This window comes from Suncus etruscus, chromosome 3, assembly GCF_024139225.1.
Source record: "Suncus etruscus isolate mSunEtr1 chromosome 3, mSunEtr1.pri.cur, whole genome shotgun sequence".
Lineage (NCBI taxonomy): Eukaryota > Metazoa > Chordata > Mammalia > Eulipotyphla > Soricidae > Suncus > Suncus etruscus.
The window spans coordinates 126,713,731-126,736,905 of NC_064850.1; positions in this window are offsets into that span (position 1 = coordinate 126,713,731).

Below are 23,175 nucleotides of genomic sequence, written 5' to 3' on the forward strand. Positions count from 1 at the left end.
ATATAGCCCCTCATATATATACTTATATATAAACTTATATGTACTTATATATATATATACTTATACTCCATATATATACACCATATATATACACCATATATATCCCACTTCTTCCCCTCAGAAATTCTTCTAGCCTCTCATCCCCCAATCCTGATTCATTATGCTTCCTTATTTAACCCTCTTTACCCTCAGTTATTAACCCAATAGGTACCAGGACCAACCTCCTGCTCCAATAAATCACCACCAAACTCTCAAACTGAGAGGATACCCTCCTAGCCCCACATCACATGCCTTGGCAAGAAACTACAACCAAACACACCTGCTGAATCATGCTTCATGGCCTTTCTTCTTATTCTCCTAATCATGGACTGTTGCATGCCACTGACTCCGCCCCAGAAGGACTCCAATCCAAGGATACTTCCCTCATAGTTACAAATAATTTTGCAAGTTCAACAAGATATGACATGTGATGAAAAATGCCCTAGATTCCACCCACCACAACAATATCTCAAAAGACTCAATGGGGAAGCCTATATATCCTGTATGTGTTTAATACCTCTTTAATAATCCCTTCTAGTCTGTTTATTCCCAAAAGTAAGTCAGCCTCATAAACAGCATTTTTCTTTAATGCCCTTTAAAAATTTTAATTTAATTTTCTATTATATATTTATAGATATTGATATAATTATTTTGTTTTCTCTCTTTTACCTCCAAACTTACCTGTTCTGGTTCTGCTTGATATGAAAACTTACAAGAAAAGTCTTGCCTGGGATAAAAGCTTAGGTCAAAACCAGGGCACAGAGATTGTGCAGACTATCATTCTTACCTCAAAATCCACCAGCAATTTAATGTCACCATACCTTTTGCATAGGGATTTTAAATAAAGAGAAATATTATGCACAAAACAAGCTCTTATTATTAGGTATAAGAACCCATATTATTTTAAAAAATGCAGGGTCACCTCCCACCATAAGCATGTGTCATATAGACCCAACTTAGACTCCATGTGATTGGACAGCGACCGTCCAACCCAGAACCCCAGATCCCAGAAATAGAACTGACACAGGTCCCAGCAACAGCACCAGGAACCAAACTCCTCTGGGGGAAACTCTGAATGCCATCCCTGCTCCAACTTCCATCAGTTTTAACATAACATCTTGACATGAGGAAATGGCAACAACTTGAGCTAAGAGAGGGCTGCTCCTTCTCATCACCTAAAGCTAAGATGTCATCCTTTGCTTTAAGCAAAAACCAAAATCGCTATCTACAGAAGACTGACTTTGACAAATATTGTCTGGACAGAACCTATCGAGGAACCAATGAGGAAGTTCCTAGCCTAGGCCTCGACCTAGGATTTGTACAAAAACCAAGATCTCTAATTCTGAGGTCTAACATTGACAACTGCGACTGACAACTTCTGGAACTATGTTGAAAGACAATACCTTACTAGGCTTTGTCCTAGGTTCTGAATAAAAACCAAGACCACTACTTATAGAAGACTGAATTACATCATCAGTGACTTAACAGAAATCCTAGAACCATAAAGAAAAACTCTCTCCTAGCCTTCACCCTATGATCTACGCAAAAAACAAGATCTTAAGCTATAGAGATGGGATGTCATCCCACAGCTGAGTGGAAAGTTTCCTGGCACCATAAAAAGACCTTGGGGTGTGTAAATGAGTGAGCATGGAGCCTGTAGTTGTTCCCATGGCAGTATGCTTCAAGGGTGGAGAAACCATGTATCTTTTAGGCCAAGGGAATTCCCGCTGTAATTTCCCCAATATTTACCATTCCTATGCAAAAAAAAAAAAAAAGATGAAGAAGAAACAGAAACAGAACCCTGCCCCCCCCTTTTTTTAAGAAATTGCTGGTCTGGTTTTTATTTTCTTTTTTTTCCATAATTGATGGTTTTGTTTTTGGTTTATTTTTTGTTTATTCTTTTTATAATTTTGTTGTTACTCCCTCATTGTTTTTTGTTTTTGTTTTGTTTTGCTACCATTTTTTTTGCTTTTTTCCTTTCCTTCTTCTAAATGGATATTTATAACACTAGATGGATTCTTCCTAGTATTTCTCCTTTTTGTTTGCCTTTTTTTTATTTTTATTTTTCCCCCCAATGGTACCAAGATCAGACAGTCAATTGTTTATTTGGTGGAAATAAGAACTGATAAGACATGAGTACTAAATCCAGAGTCAATGACAACAGAATTGATACCCAATCTACAACAAGCTATACAAGGAGGGGAACAGTTGCAATAGCATTATGGGGTATAGGAGGGAGATGTGGGATGCATGCTGGGAACAGGTGTGGAGGGAGAACAACACTGGTGGTGCATTTGTCACTATGTGTCTCAAATATTACTGTGAAAGAGTTGTAATTCACTTCAACCACAATAAAAAATAAAATAAAATGAATTGCTTAAAAATAAATTACAAAGTATATTCAGCAAATTATAAACATTCTTGTTTTAAAATCATTCAGAAAAATGAAGAAAAAAATATTGGAGGAGTATTTGAGATTGTGATGTGCACACTTGAATATTGTTGTGCACTGCTTGAATGATCATGTGTACAACAGACCCATTAATGAGAAAATGACTACTGTATGAATCCATTGCCAATAAATGAGCAAATGAGCAATTACAAAGAGTAGTGCTACTAGAATATAGAACTAACATCCACATTGGCAAAGATGGCCTTCAGTGGAAGTGGATGATTTATGAAGGAAAGTACATTCGTACATTTCACTCTAAACATGTTCCTTCGTAAAGATGACTTGGAATACTTTGACATAAGCTACAATATGAGCACGTCATTTTGCACTTTTTTCCTAAAAGTTATTTTTTAAATGTTTTGTATTTTGTTTATTTAGGCTTTCAACACTGCCATCCAATAAAGACTGTTTAACCTCACATCTTTAAAAAATTGATATTTACATAAGGGGTAAAATTGACAGTTTTAGTGAATTATAGCCATTTATGGGAAAAAGATCTTTTAATGTTTTAATAGCTGGAAGTTCATCAAGCCAGTTCCTCACATTAGGATTGATAACAGGCTGCCTACTATAGGTGAAAATTGAGATTCAGACAGTGGATGGTTTCTTTTCTCTTCATGCAGGTCACACACATGCTTCAGTGTGACAAAGCCATCCTAGATTTCCCCTTCCTACAAGGGCACAGGGGTACACCCCACCATTAGAAAATATCCTTTCTATTGTAGATAGCGCTTCGAGGAACATAGGAGTACAGAGAACTTTTCTACATGGTGCTTAAGGATTCCCAGGTTATATTCCTAAGACTGGCATTGCTGGATCACCTGGAAGCCCAACTTCTAGTTTATTCTTTGTTTGTTTGTTTTTGTTTTGGGGCCACACCCAGTGATGCTCAGTGGTTACTCCTGGCTATGCACTCAGAAATCACTCCTGGTTTGGAGATCGTATGAGATGCTGGGGGATCAAACCATGGTCCGTACTAGGTTAGCGTTTGCAAGGCAGATGCCTTACCACTAGCAGCACTGCTCTGGCCCCACAATTTATAGATTTTTAAGGAATATCCATATTGTTTTCTAAAAGGCTGGACCACAAGATGTGGAGCTGAGAGGGTGTCCCTTCGAGTTGGGAGTAGAACCATAATGAAAGACTCTCTCTTTGGCTTCTTCCTATGACCTGTGCAAATACCAAGATCTCTAGTTACAGAGGCCTTATTTTTATCATACACAACTGTGTGGAAAGTTTCCTAGCACCATAAAAAACACTTGGGGTGTGAAAATGTGTGTGAGCTTGTACAGAGCCTGTAGTTGTAACCATGCCAGGATGATTCAAGGGCAGAGAAACCATGTATCTCTTAGGTCAAGGGAATTTCCTTTCAATTTTCCTCAATACTTACTGTGCCTATGGGGAAAAAAAAGAAGCACAAAACCGAGCACACCAGCCCTCCTTCCCCCCCTTTTTTATTCCTTTTTCTCGTGGTTATTATTTGGTTGGTAATTTTTTTTTTGTCGTTGTGCTTTTTTGTAGTTGCCGGTTTTGATTCTTTCTTTGTTTGTTTTGTTTTGTTTTCTTGTTTGTTTTATTTTTGCATTTTGTGTGTCTGTTTTGTTTTTGTTTTTGTTTTGTTTTGTTTTGGAATGTTCTTTTTTTCCCCCTTTCTTCTTTTGAATTGATTATTTATAACCTCTAGACGAATTTCTCCCAGTTGTTTGTTTTTTTTTTTTTTTCAAACAAAGCCACATAAATTGAGTCATCTTGTCCTGCTTCATAAATTGAAGGGGAAAAATGGATGGGACGATACCAGGACCGGTCATATGAACATTGAGTAGAAATAAAAAATGATCAACTTAAACACCAAACCCAAAATCAATGACAACAGAATTGATACCCAATCAACAACAAGCTATATATTCTGGAAACCAGCTATACTAGCAGTCCAGAGCCCAGGCTGGGAGATATGGGATGTATTCTGGGAAAAGGGGAAGAGGGAGAACAACACTAGTGGTAGGAATGCCCTGATTCATTGTCACTATGTACCTTAAATATTACTGTGAAAGATTCGTAATCCACTTTGTTCATAATAAAAATTAAAAATTAAAAAAAATAAATAAAAAGCCTGGACCAGACTGCATTTTCATAATCAGCAAACAGGATTCCCCTTCTCCCTACATCCAAGCCAGCACTAGTTGTTCTTTGTGATGCATGCCAGAGTGTTGGGCATTCTATGTCAGAAACTCAATCATAAAATATTTTTGTAGCCATGGTGCTTAAATAAAATAATTATAAAATAAAAAGTGCCTGCATCTGGCCTTCATGGAGTCCATCTGTCCTACTGCACATGGTTCTCAAGAAGAACAATAATGTTCCATGATTTTATACTGAGAGAGTTGGGGAGAATCAGGAGGCCTGCGAGAGTGGACAGTGCATTTGGTTGGTTTCCCTGTTGGTTATTCTAACTCCTGTTCTCTTTCTGATGGTTCATGCTCCCAGGACAGTCTCCTTTGGAGCTGCAACTGTTTAACTTATTCTTATCTTTGACCCTGAGTTTCACCCAGTTTATGATTAGAGTTTAATGAGGAATCAACATTTAGCTTTGCTTTATCTCACTATGAGCCTCAAGAGGTGTAATGCAATTGGTTAAGAGTAGAGGGGTAAAATAGAACATTAGGCTTTAATCCCTTTTCCACTTTCTCTAAACATAAGCTTCCTCTTTGCAGAGGATGGTTCATCCTTGCCTTAAAGGTTCATTCTTACCATGAAGGAAGCCCTTGAGGAAACATTGTGGAGGGAACATTGAAGATTCTGGAACATTCTTCCCAAGTCTGCTTTTTTGGATCTCTAGTGGTCCATGAAAATTTTATGGCAGTCCACCAAGAATTTCCTAACCATCACAGAAGACGTCACACTAGATAAACATTGCCTTTTGACAACATTGAACTTAAAGAAGAAAATTCTGCCTTCACTGGCTTTAGTTTCTGTCTTATTTATCAGCTAAACTGCGACATACTTTTTTTTTCTTTTTCTCCAGTCAACAAGAGTAAGAAGGCTGAAGAATGATGCTTTGAATTTATTTTTTTTCTTCTTGCTCTTTTTGAGCAAGAAACAGTGAGTGTTCAGAGATGACTCCTAATTCAATTCTTATTTTTTTCTTTGGTTTTTGGGTCACACTGGCAGTGTTCAGAGGTTACTCCTGGCTCTGCACTCAGAAATTGCTCCTGGCAGGCTCAGAGGACCATATGGGATGCCAGGGATCACACCCTGTGTGTGATTGGATCAAAGACAAAGATTGTTTTCTGAAGATAATGTAATCAAATTTTTACTAGAGAAAATTATATGCCATAGAAATATTAGAAATACTGTTAAAGCCAAGAGAAAACCACATTAGATACATAGTCACTTATAAAATATGGTTATACATTATCACAAAAATAAAAGTCAGAAAAATATTATGAAAAGATACCATAGATTAAGCCTTAACCAAGAATCAAATTGTTCTTTTTTCTCTGAGAAGTGTCCTTCTTTTCCACCATCATTTTTCCCAATGCTAAAAAATCCAAGTACATGTAAGTAAAAGGAAGACAAAAGCTTGCCACCAGCCCGAAATAAGGTTTAATTACCATTTATCCACTGCCAGAACATTAGATGCAGTATTTGTACTTTGGGGAACTCTGTGATTCTTTTTAGATCAGACAATCAGATGTGCTTATCATGAGTCTCTCAGGACCAACTCTTTGCTCTGTTCTCGACTTCAGACTGAATCTGTTTCTATCAGACTCCATTTTTTCCCAAAGCTCCTCCTTAATGTATTTTACATTTTTTTTTGTGTGTGTGTGTGGTTTTTGGGTCACACCCGGCAGTGCTCAGGGGTTACTCCTGGCTCCATGCTCAGAAATTGCTCCTGGCAGGCACAGGGGACCATATGGGACGCCGGGATTCGAACCGATGACCTTCTGCATGAAAGGCAAACGCCTTACCTCCATGCTATCTCTCCGGCCCCATGTATTTTACATTTTGAGTTAAACTTTTTCCTTCCTTCATAAAATTCACATTATAGCTTAGCCCACATTGACCTAACATAATGTGTAAGTTTGACTATATATAATGACAAGTTCCAAATATTATGTTTTTCTACTTCCATTGCACAGTGCGGGAAACATTCTAATTCCCTCCAATATAAAATAACCCCCAGATTTGCATGTTAAGCATTTTAAATAGATTTCTCATGTACCTTGAAGCTACATAATGTTGGTTACCAGTGACTGAGATTTAAACTTGTGTGCCTGGGTCTCTCGATCCTGCCTGAATCTTCCAGAAGGAGTCAACCTTTAGCCTTTAGGAGCAGTTCACAGGCAGGTTAACTTCTTATTCTTCTAGGAACCTGGAATTATAAAGCAAGTAAAAGAACTTAGCATTTTATTTATTTTATTTATTTGCTTATATCTTGATGGGGCACACCTGGCAGTGCCAAGGCTTTCATCTGGATCAATGCTCAAGGGATCCCCTGGACAAAAAATGCCAACCCTGTGTATGCATTTTTATGCATTTATTTCTTGGATGTGTATGTATTGGTCTTACAGGTCAGTGTGTGTGCTAGCAACTGGCACATCTCTGGCCTGAGTCACCATTTTAAAGATTCCCTGTTGGGCAATTTCTTCCTCTTACTCATCTCTTGCCTGGCTCAGGGCCTTATCTCCTAAAGTTTATTCATTGTTGTACCTGTTCCCTTTGTAATAAGGACACTAGATTGGGTCTGTATTTATGAATTCACTAAAGTTGTCAATCGACTCTTGTCCCCACTTGGGGTTTTGGTGCTTTGAGAAGGGTCTCTTTTTTTCCCCTCCCTGAGAAGGGGTCTCTTAATTTGCCAGGCAGGAAATCTTCAGAAAATCTGGAGTCATTGGACATTTGTTGGCAACTCTTAATAGGGACCATCTTTAGTACTGAAAATTTTGTTTTATTGCTGGGTAGAAACAGAAAAAAGGAAGATGGTAGACAATCACCCTAATGAACTGTAGGTTCAATAATTGACTCAGGCATATATTAAGTTGCTGCTGGGTAAAGAAAGGTGTTTTCTAAAAACACATTTTTTTAAATATATTTTTATTTTAAACATAGTGGCTCACATATCATTGACAATAATATTTTAGGTACATATTAACATAAAATCAGGGGAATTCCCATCACCAAATTGTCCTCCCTTCACCTCTGTTCCTGTCCTGCCTCCCATAACCTCCTCCCTCACCCCCGGGGCTGCTAGCATGAGTGATCCTCTCTGTCCTAGCTTACTACTTAGTGATCTAACACCTGTTTGGTCTTGGTACCTCCCTTATTTCCCCCTCTAATTGGGAGGCGGGACTAGATAGTTTAAGTTATGTGGGTTTGTTTGAAGAAAGGAAAAGTAATAAATTGGGGTAAAAATCAAAAACGTTGAAAATGAGTGGAGTCCTTCTAGAGGCTGTCATCCTCAGTTTGAGAGACAAAGGGGAAAAAGAAGTGAAACATCACAACAGTACAAAAAAGAAGTGTCAAATAAAATATCCAGTGAGCACTCCAACAATAAAGATAAGCACCACATAAAAGCCATGGTCTTGAGATGAAAAACATGGCAGAGCACATAAAGGAAGAAGAAAAAAGAAGAAAAAAATAAAAATATAAACAAAAATGGAGACAACAGCTTCAATATTCACACCAAAACAAAGAAATTGACAAAAACTAGATAAATATATAAAAATTATAATAAAATAAAAATGTTTTGTGCATTTTGCCCTTTTTTTCCCCCTTCTGCACAGGCACAGTAAATTTTGGAATCATTCAAAAAGGAATTCCCTTGGCCTAAGAGATACAGGGCTTCTCCACCCTTGAAGTCTATTGTCATGGGATTAACTATAGACTCCTTTCAGGTTCATTTACTCTCCCCTTGGTGCTTTTGTGGTGTATGGAAGACTTCAGTTCCGTGCTAGGTGATAAAGTCAGACTCTGTATCTAGAGATCTTGGTATCTGCACAGGTCAAGGAGTGGAACTTAAGATGAAGTCTTTCTTTGTGGTTCTAGAAGTTCTGTTCCCTCAGTGTCATTTTAATCAGCCTTCTGTGGTGGTGGTCTTGGTCTTTGCGATGATCCTAGGATGCAGCCTGGGGTAGCCTTTTTCGTTATGTTACCAGAAGACCCATTCAGTTGCTATTGTCTCAGTCAGACCTCTGGAATTAGAGATCATGGTTGTTGTGCAGGTCGTAGATCAAACCCTAGAATAGGGATTTTTTGTTTTGTTTTGTTTTTATTGGTCCCAGGATACGTACTGTCCAGTCCTGGTTCTATCAGCCAGTCATCTGTAGATCGCGATCTTGGCTTTTGCACAGACCAAAGGGTGACAAGTCTTCTGATTTTGTCTTATCGTTAGCTGGTGAGGTAGGATAACCTGCTCTTAGGTCAAGTTGTTCCCAATTTCCTCATTGTCAGGATATCATATTAGAGCTGTCACTTTTTGGTGTCTGAGCAGTATTAAGGATGTCCCGGATGGGATTTGTTTCCTGTAGCTGTTGTGAAGGACTGTGTTGTTTCTATGTCTGGGATCCAGGATTCAAACCTGGATGGTTGGTGTCTAATCACCTGGGGTCTAAGTTGGGTCCACACGACATATTTTCTTTTTTTTTTTTTTTTGGGGGGGGGTTTTGGGTCACACACGGCAGTGCTCAGGGGTTATTTCTGGCTCCACGCTCAGAAATTGCTCCTGGCAGGCACAGAGGACCATATGGGGCGCCGGGATTTGAACTGATGACCTCCTGCATGAAAGGCAAACGCCTTACCTCCATGCTATCTCTCCGGCCCCACGACATATTTTCAAGGTGGGAGATGCCTCTCTATTGTAAACAAATATGATTTTTATCCCTAGTAGATAGGAGCTCATTTTTATACTAAAAATACATTTTTTAAAAAATAATTTCAGGTAGATGTTATTTTAAAGGAAAAATATTTGATAGAACAGCATCTCTGGCTCTGAATAGAGTCAATGGTAATGTGGAAATGAATGTTATATAATATTAACAGACATATTAAGTTTCTTCAATACCTCAATAGCAGCTAATCACAAAATATAGTTCTGTTTAATTTTTTACAGGACAATTTTAAGGCATTAGACACCAAGTTTTTAAAGAAAGGTCTCCTGAATTCTCTCCTCCTGAAATCTGTAGACTCTTTTGTCTTTTGGCGGGGGGCATCATTATCTCAAAGGTTTGATGCTAACATTTAAAGGGGTCCCAAACTATGATCAAACCAGACTGAAAGTGCTAGAGAAACCCATCTCTAAAGACAAGAGTGGGTTTATCAAAACTTCATTGAAAAGTAGCATTAAAATCCTTTCAAACTATTTCATTAAAAAAGATATTAAAGGCCTACAAAATAAAAATACATGGTAGAAATATCACTTTTAAAAATGACAAATATTTTTCATTAATTTTATTTTTAAAAATCTTCTCTTGTATCCTATGTTGTCAAAAATGTTTATGTTTATGAAACATTGATTATTGGACCTTCATCATATCAATAGATGGTGAAAATAATTGTAAAATTTCAAATGTAAAAATGTAAGCACAGGTTGATATCTTTAATTTATAAAGTACAAAGAACAGATTTGAAGCTAATTTAGCAAATTATTATTTTAAATAATATCTTTATTTAAGCACCATGATTACAAACATGTTTGTAGTTGGGTTTCAGTTATACAGAAGAACATCCTCCATCACCAGTGCAACCTTCCCACCACCCTTCATGTCTCTCCTCCATCACCCCTTGCCCATCTTCAAGACAGGCATTCTATTTCTCTCACTCACTACTATTGTCATGATAGTTGTCAGTGTAGTGATTTCTCTAACTGCACTCTCCATTCTTCGTGGTAAGCTTCATATCATGGGCCTGTCCTTCCAGCCCTCATCTCTATTGTCTTTGGTATTATTACAATATTGTCTTTTATTTTTCTTAAATTCCGTAGATGTGTGAGACTATTCTGTGTCTATCTCTATCCCTCTGACTTATTTCCCTTAACATAATAATTCTATGTCCATCCACGTATGGGAAAATTTTATGACTTCATTTTTTTCTGACAGCTTATAGTATTCCAATTCTCACTACTGCAGCCCACAGCAATTCTTGGCAATTTCCCTTCTTAGGCAAACACTGTCTGTGAGGCACTGATCATTCTAGTGATGCCTTTATGAAATGTGTGACCAGTGAAAATGCTCAAGGGTGTCACTTGATCAAACAAGAAAGAAAGTTCCAGGAACAAATTATGAGTGAGTGTAAATGTGGATCTTGAGACTGTTGATCACCTGATGATTCCTTAAAAACCTGATTCAGCTTCTCCAGCCTATCCTGTAAAGGTTGACGTATGGTCACATTGCAATGGAACAGTGATATAGTAAGAGGATACACAAATATGCATATGCTAAGTATACATATGCATATACACAACTCATCTGCTTAATCCAAATGTAGAACATATACAGAACACTACTTTCAGAAGAAAATTTTAGATATTCAATATATAAAAAAGAATCTTAACTTACCCTGGACTAAGAAGCTTCTCTTATAAAATAAACCTTGCTGATTCAGTTGGTTCATTTAGCGACAAACATTGTAACTTCAGAGGCAAACAAATGGCATATAACCTGCATTTTGAAAGTCTGGTACTGGAACTTTGCTTTTCACAAGTTCTTACTCTTTAGAGAGCTGTCCTTGTCATTTATGACCTGGATGAGCTAAATTTTCTGCTTAATATATAGAGTTTTTAAAATATGAGAATTTTCTCAAATTTAGACATCAAATTTTACTTTCAGATATCTTTTCCTTTTTTACTGATATAACTTTTAGATCTGAATCACTTTACATTTTAAATTATGCCAAATTTTAGTTTTTAAATATTCAGACATTTATCATGTAAAAAATTCTGTAATGGTCAGTTACATTTTTAGTCAGAAATGGATTCCAAAAATGAGACTAATATATTACATACATAATATAAAAGCTTGGCTTCTTAAGACTCCTAAGGATAATAAATATTAATACAAACAATTTTGAAAGTTTCAATGTACATATGCAATCAAAAAGAAAAGTAATTATTTTAAAATTGAACAAGAAAATCAGTTTGTTACTTTAAAAAATCTTTATGCAAAATAAAATTTAAGACCTATTTTTAGCCTTTTATAATTAGAGGACAATTTAATCAGCACAAATAAGTCATACTATTAGTGTCAATCTTACTGTATATTTAGAAAAAATAGAGTTAATTATAGAAATGTGCTAAATGAAATAGAAATGTGTAAGGTTTTTGTGAATGTTAAAAATTTTTTAAATACTAGGAATCTACTTTAAAATGCATGCTTTAAAAGGTCAAATAGGTTTTACTTGAGTGGAGAAGAAAGTTTAAACACCAAACCACCTTCATATAAATTTTAAATCCTACATCTAATTTTTAAGCACCTGGACTAAAAATATTTGCTATGAGTTTCTTCATAGTTTTATAAACTCAACAGATTATCCCCATATCCAAATGCCTCAGGATAAGAATTGTTGCTGATGCCTTTGGTACTGGAGCATTCTTGGTTGCAGAATCTCATTTGTGCCTTAACAAAGCTTCAGATCCCAAAGCTCTGTGCTTAGTGGCCAATGGGAAAGCCCCTTGTAAGAATTACCCACATAAAAGTCTCCAGATATTACCAAAAGGCCACTTTGCACCCTGATTCTGCTCAGCCAGAGGCCTATAGTAGTTCTGTGATGGGGCATATGTGTTAGCTTCTCTGTGTGTGTGTGTGTGTGTGTGTGTGTGTGTGAGAGAGAGAGAGAGAGAGAGAGAGAGAGAGAGAGAGAGAGAGAGAGAGAGAGAGAGAGAGAATGCTAAAATTTCCGGTTGGGTGGCATAACACTCATAAATCTGGGACAGCTCAGAAGTTTGTATATGTTCTCTCTGGATAAGAACTGGGTGCTAAAAGTAGCAATATTGCTAACAATAGTGTCTAAAAGAGAAAAAGGAAGAGAGAAAAGAAATATGAATTATAAAGAATAAAAGAAGAAGGAAGATGAAAGATGAAGAACAAGAGGAAGAAAATAAAGAAGGGGAAAAGAAAGAAGAGAAGAAAGAAAAAGGAAGAAGAAAGAAGAAGAGGAAAAAGAAAAAGAAAGAAGAAGGAGAAGAAAGAAGAAAAAAGAAGTGGGATATGAAGAAAGGAAGAAAAGAAATAAAAAAGAAAAGAGGAAAGAGATTAATAAGAAGGAAGGGACAAAAAATAAAGAGGAAGAAGAAAAAAGGAGGGCACAAAGAGAAGAAAAGGAACAAGAGAAGAAAAATAGGAGGAATAAGAAAGAAGAAATGAAGAAAAAAAATGAAAGAAGGAAGACAAGGAGGAAGAAAAGAAGATGATCAAAGAAGACGGCGACGATGACGACGAAGAAGAAGAAGAAGAAGAAGAAGAAGAAGAAGAAGAAGAAGAAGAAGAAGAAGAAGAAGAAGAAGACGGCGAAGACGAAGGAGGAGGAGGAGGAGAAGAAGAAGGAGGAGGAGGAGGAGGAGGAAGAAGTTGAGTGATGATAGAGATGGTGATGGCAATTATCTGCCTCAGAGACAAGAGAGCAGAGGGACTGGGGACACTGGTAGCGGGAAAAGAGCAGTTGTGAAGGGTGTTGGACATTGTATAACTGAAAGTCAATCATGAAAAATGTTTTAACGGAAAAAATACTGAATTATGAACAACCTTGTAACCCTGATAATTAAATAAAGAAATTACTCAAAAAATTAAAATAGGGCCAGAGGGGTGACTCAGGCAGTAGGGCATTTTCTTGCACTCCGCTAACCTAGGACAGACTGTAGTTCGATCCCCTGGTGTCCCATATGGTCCCCCTAGCCAGGGGTGATTTCTGAGTGCATAGCTAGGAGTAACTTCTGAGTGCCACTAGGTGTGTCCCCAAAAGAAATTAATTACTTAATTAAAATAAAGGTGCCTCCTTCTTCTCCAAAGACATCTCATTCTCTTGTACTCTTCTTGACATCACCACTTGAGCTTTTATGGCGCTCAACCCTGTGAGCTCCTTTCTGGACTCACCACTCCTGACTCCCTTCTCACTGTTCATCTGTCTTTTCTCTCTGGAGCTGCAGGTAATGCTCTTTGTCTCTGGGATCTTCCATGATAACAAAGCACTCCATCTGCCCACTGGCCCTTGGTGCAGCTCTCCTGGAACCTTGGCCTTCCACAACCATGTCCTAGCTATGACTTCACCACCCTGCTCCTACAGACCTGCTGGCTCTTCTATCTGTGTGACTTCCTGGGCACCCAGTAGTGCTTGCTATAAGGCACAGGCAACTGCTCTGGCTTCATTAGGGGTGGCTGGTCAGGAGGGTCCTTTTGTCTCTACAATCCACATTAACACTCTAGGATCTTGGCTGACAGGCAGGCTGAGAGAACAAAACTCCTCATATGACCCCTTCACCCACAGTCCTTGTGACTAAGGTGAAAGATCTTAGGGAAGAAACTTAGCGAACTTAGTTGAGGGCAAGTGCTAAGGTCCTTGCTAAGCATTTGGTCATTTACAAACACAGTCACACATTATGGTCACACCAGGATGAATGGAGTTGGTGAGATTCTTGAAGAGCCAAGCTAACTTGGGGTGGTCCATGGAGCCTCTGAGGGTAAAATATTTGACTTTGAAGAAAAAACAGAATCCATTGTCACAGATGTCCAAAGAATTGTGGAAATGCCATGTAAACCAGCATTAAATTGATTTTCTAATGCCTGTTGTATATTTTATTGAGTTTTCATTATTATTATTATTATTATTATTATTATTATTATTATTATTATTATTATCTAAATATATAACTTACTAGATTGTATTCTTAATTTCCTAATCATTCTTTGTTGAGATCACACTGGGAGAGTGATACAAGTGTGATAATTTAAAGACACAGTGTTCCCCAGACATACAATTAACTAATCTTTAATAAAGGGGCAAGAAATCCAAAATGGAGCAAGGAAAGCCTCTTCAACAGATGGTGTTGGCACAATTGGTTAGCCATTTGCTAAAAAGCAAACTCAGATGCCCACTAACACCATGCACAAAGATCAAATCCAAATAGATTAAAGGACCTTGATATCAAGCCTGAAACAATAAGGTAAATAGAACAGCATATAGGTAAAACACTCTATGATATTGAGACTAAAGGCATCTTCAAGGAGGAAACAGCACTTTCCAAACAAGTGGAAGCAGAGATAAACATATGGGACTATATTAAGCTGAGAAGCTTCTGTACCTCAAGGAAATAGTGCCTAAGATACAAAAGCCACCTACAGAATGGGAGAAACTATTCACCCAATACCCATCACACAAGGGACTAATCTCCAAAATAAACAAGGTACTGACATAACTTAGTAAAAAAAATATATAACCCCATCAAAAATGGGTAGAAGAAATGAACAGACACTTTGTCAAAGAAGAAATACAAATGGCCAAAAGACACATGAAAAAAATGCTTCACATCACTAATCATTAGGAAGATGCAAATCAAAAAAATGAGGTACCATCTCATGCCACAGAAACTGGCACACATCACAAAGAACAAGAACAATCAGTGCTGGCCGGAATGTGGGGAGAGAAGACCTCTCATTCACTGCTGGTGGGAATGCTGTCTACTCCAGCCTTTATGGAAAACAATATAGAGATTCCTCCAAAACCTGGAAATTGAACTCCAATATAATCCAGTTATACCACTCCTATGGATATATCCTAAACACAAAAACACAACATAAAACTGCTATCTGTACACTTATATTCATTTCAGTGCTATTTACAATAGCCAGTCGAGGAACAACCCAGATGCCTGACAACAGATAAGTGGCTAAAGAAACTGTGGTACATATACACAATGGAATACTATGCAGAAAATGAAGAAATGAAGAAAATGAAGTCATGAAACTTTTACTATACATGGATGAACACGGAAACGATTATGCTGATTGAAATAAGTCAGAGAGATAGAGATAGACACAGAATAGTCTCACTTATTTTTGAGATTTAAGAAAAATAAAAGACATTATCATAATAATACCCAGAGACAATAGAAAAGAGGACTGGAAAGACCAACCCACAGTATGAAGCTTACCACAAAGAGTGGTAAGTTCAGTTAAAGATAACTACAGCAGCAACTATCATGACAACGATAGTGAGTAAGAGAAATAGAATTCCTGTCTCTAAGACAGACTGGGAAATAGGGGGCATTGGTGGTGGAATGGTTGCACAGGTGAATAGGGGTGTTCTTTTTTATAACTGAAACCCAATTACAAACATGTTTATAAACATGGTGCTTAAATAAAGATATTATTATGAAAATAAAAAGGCTAGGGTGGCTATACTCATAAAAACAATACTCCCTGCTAATGAGAACAAGGTGAAGAGAGAGTACTGTGCCCATCATAGTGCCCTACTTGGAAAGGAAGCAGGCAGATGATAGAGAAAAATAACACATCATCATAAATATCTTCACGGAGAACAAGCCTAAAAATAAATTTACCACAAACAAACAGAATAGATAAATTTGAAAGGAGGTAGTGTAAATTCTTTATATTATATCTAACAAAAATATGTCATGTTAAATTATCTTTGGAGTATTATTTTATATAGCCAAATCCACAGTATATACTGAAATAATTGTGCAATCAGAAATATAAATATAACATATCTCAGCTAGATAAGTAATATGCTTATTATCATTGATAAACTATATATAATACATAATCATGAATCCATGCAAATTACAATACTATGTTCATAATTCTAAATAAAGCAGTAAATGACTAATATACCATTAATAAAACTGCTGCAGTATGATTACTTTATTTTATTAAAATAATTCTATTAAAATACTATAGCTTCTGAATTATGTATGTACATGTATATTTCTAAATTCACCTGACAATTTTAATCTTTCCTACATAAACTTTTAGTCTTAATTTTTTTCTTTAATCAACTTTAAATATCATTTACCACCTCGAAATGTAAATAGCTGACTTTTAAAAATGTATTTTACTGTTAGAAATATAGACAGTTTTGAATCTTAAAACTATGCAGATATAAATAAAAAGCATATGTTTAAATGTTAATTACATTGAGAAATTCCATTCCATTTGGTCCCTTATTTTAAAATGGATATTATGTACTATTAATTAAACCAAACTCTTCCATCAGGTTTTCTCTCAAAATTAAGTTTTCATGGCATTAATCTGATATTTAAGAGTAATTTAAATTGTTTAAGCTATATTCTTTACATGGTATCCTAAGTCACTAAGAAGGAAAGATTTTGAGTTATACCAGACACAGCCAAGAAACATCCTTGCATGATATATTAATTTCAACCACCTGAGTTATTTAAATAGTACATTTAGTAGGATATGATGTAAGTCATGACAAAATTAAAGTCCATTGACCATACATTTTTGAAGAACAAATACAGGGTTTCAAAGAAACTAAGGATTCTTGGAGCCTATTTTTTGAGAGAATATGCATAGAATGATGAGTTGAATGAGGATTCTGATGGGTTATGAGAACAGAGCTTTCAGTGAGCACCTGACAAAATAGTGACTGGGACCAGAGATGGAAATGAGACCTGTACTGAGTCCTGAAAGTCCTGAGTCTTCACGCAGGATATGTTGATAGCCACATGCAGGGACATTTCCTTCCCTGCACTTTGCAGACTATCTGGCAAAGCTGATACCCAGTATGGTGCCCCTTTAGCACTGGCATTGTCTCAACCATCAATGGGAGCCTGAGTTCTAGTTCATTAATTTATCTTAGTCAACCACTATATTTTAAAGGGAGTTTGTTAATGATTCATTCCAGAAGGACATTTACTTCCAGTTAAGCAGCACTATGCATTAACCACCATGTTTATTAGAATATGAAATATAAAGAGATTTCCAAACTTAAAGGCTAAGTGCACCTGCCTCAGGCTGAGCTATTCAATCCCCAGACCCTTAAGGCACTATTTGTAATCATCATGGGCATGATGTGGACACACAGTCTGGCTCTCACTGGAGCAATAGATGTTTATTAAACATACTGAACCAAGTTGAACATGGAAAATTAAACTACCATGTTCATATTTCAAAGATCAGCGGTATTATTTGCTGGTATCTTTGACTGGCACTTTTTATTCTCATGTTTTTCACAACCTAAAAATATAATTTATAATTGTTTTAGCATTCTATCTAAAAATAGAAGCATGCTAGATAAAATATTATAAATGGCTATTCCATGAATAATTCATTATACACTTTTAATTTGTATTGGTAAAAAGTCAAAATAATATTTGAATATAGAAACATTTTCCTAGTGCTGAGCAATAGTATAGTGGGTAGGGTTGCTGGCATTGCTGTGACTGGCCTGGATTCAATTTCTAGCACCATCTAAGTCTTCCAAATTCTCCAGATCCCTAAGTGCAGAGGCAGGAGTAAACCCTGTGGACTCCACAAACAGCCTAAATATTTCCCTAATCTTAAATGCAATGGTTTTATTTTGCGTGATTAATCATTATTCTGACTTTAATAAAAATTGTATTAAATTGTGACTTACAATTCTTGAAAACATTTAATTTTTAGATATATTTATCTACTATAATAAATAGTAAAAAAATTTTAAAAATCATACATACTCAATTTGCTCCTGAACTAGTAGCCAATTTGATCAATATATAAAGGATTTATTTGTTTTTGAAGTTGTTTATTATGCTTTTGGATCACATCTGGTTATACTCAGGTGTCACTCTTGGTTGTATGTTCAGGGATCACTTCTGGTTGTATGCTCAGAAATTATTCCTGACTCTATGCTCAGGGATCACTAATGGCTCTATGCTCTGAGATTATTCCTGGTTCTATGTTCATGGATTATTCCTATCTCTATGCTCAGGGTTTAGACCTGATTCTATGATCAGGGATTTCTTATAGTGGTGCTCAGGAAACCTATGAGGTGACATATGAGGATGGAACGCAGGTCAGTCATTTACAACAGAAGTACCTCATCCCTGTACTAAATCTTTGATTTGAGGACCTCACTCCTTGTACTAACTCTCTAATTTGAGGCACATTTTTCTAGAAAGTGATGATCAGTATTTGGTCAGCACTGAGGAAATCTGTAAACCTCTATTTTTCCTTAACTCTAAAATAAATGTGTTGAGAAAAACATCTAAATAACTTGAAACCTTCCCACATGAGCCTTTACCAACAAAAGACAATCATCTAGATGTCTGAAAATGACATATTTAAATATAATTTGCAAGATTTCCATATATTTTTATTGTAATATATATCTACTGATATACTAATAAAAAGTTAGTTGTACTCTCATTTTAGTTTGATTTTGAATAGATTTTTCAACAATTATTTAAAAATTTAAGGCAGATTATATTCATTTGTTTTATCCCAAGATATGAGATGTAACATTTTTATATAAGTGTGATATAGTAAGTTAGCTCATTTATCCTTTAAAATGCACAAATGAAATAATGTGAATATATAAATTTTATATTTTGCTTACAACAGAGTTCTTATTGTAAGCATCTAGTCATAGGCTATCATTTCAAAGAAATAAGACACAGATTGCATATTACTTTTATCCTAATAATTTTATGATACCTATCTGACCCATCCTTTTATTCATAATTGTGTATGGAATATGATATGGAATTATTCAAGAATTTTAAACTGAAATTTTTTTGGAAATTGCAATCACTAAGTTCAGACTTCATAGTTTGTAAGCTATATTTTAAGGACTATTAATATTCTAGTTATTTGGGTTAATGGAATATTAAGTTTTCATTTATTTAAAAGTAAAATAATAAGAAAATAAAACATTTACTTTAATTACAACAGAGCTAAATTATATTTGTATTCATTTTCTATCATTCTAAGGCCAAAGGAGTCTTTCATGGGGAAAATATTCAAATTACCATAAGCTTACATATTTTGTTTATAACTATAAATTAAATATCAACTACAAGCAAACTTGCATTTTAAACATTAATTAGAAATTACACAACTTAGAGTGGATGGCAGAAAGGGCTTCAAGTTAATTTAGCTGCTTAAATTCAATCTGACTGCCTTAATTACAATGCCATAGTTGGTTGAAATGGACTTTTTTTTTTTCCTTTGGATGAGCTTCAAATATATGAAACTTCACTATTGTTGCTTGGAAGATTGGTATAGCTCACAGTGGATGTTAAACATGATTGGCATGTTCTGTGAATATGCAGAGTAATAATCTGATATTCTCTATTCATAAAAGTTTTATTTACACATAACCTTATCCAGATTATGAGTAAAAGAATGACTTTGACCTATAAACAAATAGATCTACAGTAAAACTTATTGCAAAATAGCAATAAAGTTTATATTCAAATATTCTTTCAAATTTGGGAAATGTTGTATCCAAGTTCATTTCTGCAACATTGGTTAGTATATCTGAGAGATTCTATAAAACAGCATTTAGTCTTGGACAGTGTGTGTTTGAATGACAGTTAATGTGCTTCTAACAAGAATTCCAAGATCATGATTCTTAGTCTCAATAAAATCAGAAGAAACGTACATGTAGTGGTAAACTTTACTCTGAATAACTCTCCATAATGGGGAAATCTAAGCTCTCCAATTTGAGCACTGCATTGGAATGAGATTTGACAACACCTCATGGCACAGGACAGAGGCTACAATGATTAGGGCACAGCCAATGGTCTATCTAGAACCATGAAAACTTAAAAATAGAAGAAAATATAAAGATTTATTCTCAGAAGGTAAGCTGAGACAACTCACCATTTTCTACCCAGTAAATAAATATGTTTTGTAGTGTTGAGGGTTCTAGGACATTTGAATTGTTGACAATGAGATGAAAGAGTTGTGGACAACAATAATTTTCAAAATTTCTTTATCCATCATTTTTTTTATTTAACCAACTTTATTACATACATATTTGTGTTTGGGTTTCAGTCATGTAAAGAACACCACCCATCACCAGTGCAACATTCCATTACCAGTGTCCGAAATCTCCCTCCTCCCCACCCAACTCCCGCCTGTACTCTAGACAGGCTTTCTATTTCCCTCATACATTCTCAATATTAGGATAGTTCAAAACATAGTTATTTCTCTAACTAAACTCATCCCTGTTTGCGGTGAGTTTCATGAGGTGAGCTGTAACTTCCAGTTCTTTTCTCTTTTGTGTCTGAAAGTTATTATTGCAAGAATGTCTTTCATTTTTCTTAAAACCCATAGATGAGTGAGACCATTCTGCATCTTTCTCTCTCTCTCTGACTTATTTCACTCAACATAATAGATTCCATGTACATCCATGTATAGGAAAATTTCATGACTTCATCTCTCCTGACAGCTGCATAATATTCCATTGTGTATATGTACCACAGTTTCTTTAGCCATTCTTCTGTTGAAGGGTATTTTGGCTGTTTCCAGAGTCTTGCTATGGTAAATAGTGCTGCAATAAATATAGGTGTAAGGAAGGGATTTTTATATTGTATTTTTGTGTTTGTAGGGAATATTTTCTAGGAGTGGTTATAGCTGGGTCATATGGGAGCTCGATTTCCAGTTTTTGGAGGAATCTCCATATTGCTTTCCATAAAGGTTTGAACTGACGGCATTTCCACCAGCAGTGGATAAGAGTTCCTTCTCTCCACATCCCCATTGTTCTCATTCTTTGTGATGTGTGCCAATCTCTTGGGTGTGAGATGGTACCTCATAGTTGTTTTTATTTGCATCTCCCTGATGATTAGTGATGTGGAGCATTTTTTCATGTGTCTTTTGGCCATATGTGTTTCTTCATTGTCAAAGTGTCTGTCCATTTCTTCTCCCCATTTTTTGATGGGATTAGATTTTTTTTTCTTGTAAAGTTCTGTCAGTGCCTTGTATATTTTGGAGATTAGCCCCTTATCTGATGGGTATTGGGTGAATAGTTTCTCCCACTCAGTGGGGGGGCTCTTGTATCCTGGGTGCTATTTCTTTTGAGGTGAACTTAGACCCCCCCCAGATAACACAACATGTACGAAGGTTAAATCCAAATGGATGAAAGACCTCGATATCAGATCGAAACCATAAGATATATAGAACAACATGTAGGAAAAACACTCCAGGACATTGGGACTAAAGGCATCTTCAAGGAGGAAACTGCACGCTCCAAGCAAGTGAAAGCAGAGATAACAGATGGGAATATATTAAACTGAGAAGCTTCTATCCATCATATTTAAAAGTAGGAAATCAAGGTGATTGCTTTTTATCTTTCTTAAATTTATTTTTATTTACATTAGATGATGTCAACCATTTTCTTCCTTCTAGTTTTGACATACTTATGTTATTTACTCGTCATATCAACCTGGCCATAAGTCAAATATAAAGGTCATGAAATCACCATTAAATCATACCAACCGTTCCTTTTCTCTTCTATACACATTGTCACAATTCTCTCAGAGCATTTCATCTCCTTCTAATTGATGGGTCCATCAGCAAATTACAAAACAATACTCTCTAAACTCCATTGATGAAAAAGAGTAAAGCCATATGTTTCTTGGAGAGGCAGCATTTTGTTATCTTTATGGTGCAGTGTGAAAGACAGATGAAGAAAGGAGTGCAAAGCAAGCCCTTTTTATTGCTTTTATGATAATAGGAAGATAGTCTTTATTTGTTTTGATTTGGTGGAGCAAATTTATTGTCCCACTAGAATTTATTGATTTGGTTAAAAATCAGTGGATGTCGGATTGAAAACTTACAGGTGTTTCTTTCTGATAGTTTACATTTGCAATTCAAATTGCATGTATGAGCTGAAACAGTTCATCCCCCCATTCCTAAGTTCACTTCTGCTGAGAGTACCTACATTTTAATATTAAGTAATTTTTATTAACTTTCTGTTGTCCTTTCTACAAGAGGTGATAAGAAATTAAGTTACATTAACTGTGAAATAAATAAGCTAGAATGGAAACTGAAAAGAAGTTTCTAGTGGAGGCTGAGAGAAATGATATTTTAACATGTTCTTATGCTTTGACAGCAAACTGTATCTTTCCATAATGATATTCAGAGTGTAATTAAGAGTGTTTCCCATCTTTACATAAACTTTCATTTTATGGTGACTCTTTGTCTGGGATTTGGAAATAGATGCGATTTTAACGGTACAGGTTTAAAAAACATTCCTCATGATGATTCCAACAGAAAATAATGGTTTCAGCTCCTCAGTGTAAGTCTATGAAGACATTAGTTTGTGAACCAATGTCTGCGCTCACTGTTCCTCCAGGGTGTTACTGAGAATTCTTCATTTGTCTCTGCAACCCACTCCAGGACTGGAGCTAGTAATGCCTCTGGCTGTGGAAAGTGCTTTTTAACTCAATATCTAGTTTGGGTATTGGTTGGAAATTCATGTTTCAAATCTCTGTATTTGGATGAGGAGAAATAAAACTAAATAAAATCAATTTATTTCCCCACAAAATAAATAAAAACACTAAATTGTGTTCCCAGGTTTAGTGTCAATATGATGACACTAATAATCTTATCGAATTGTAGAATCACCACTAGGAAATGTTATCTTAGTTCAATACTTTGCATCTAAATATGTTCCTTCCAAGATCATTGACCATAGTTGTGATGTCTTTACTTCCTGAAGAATCTTCCAGTGAG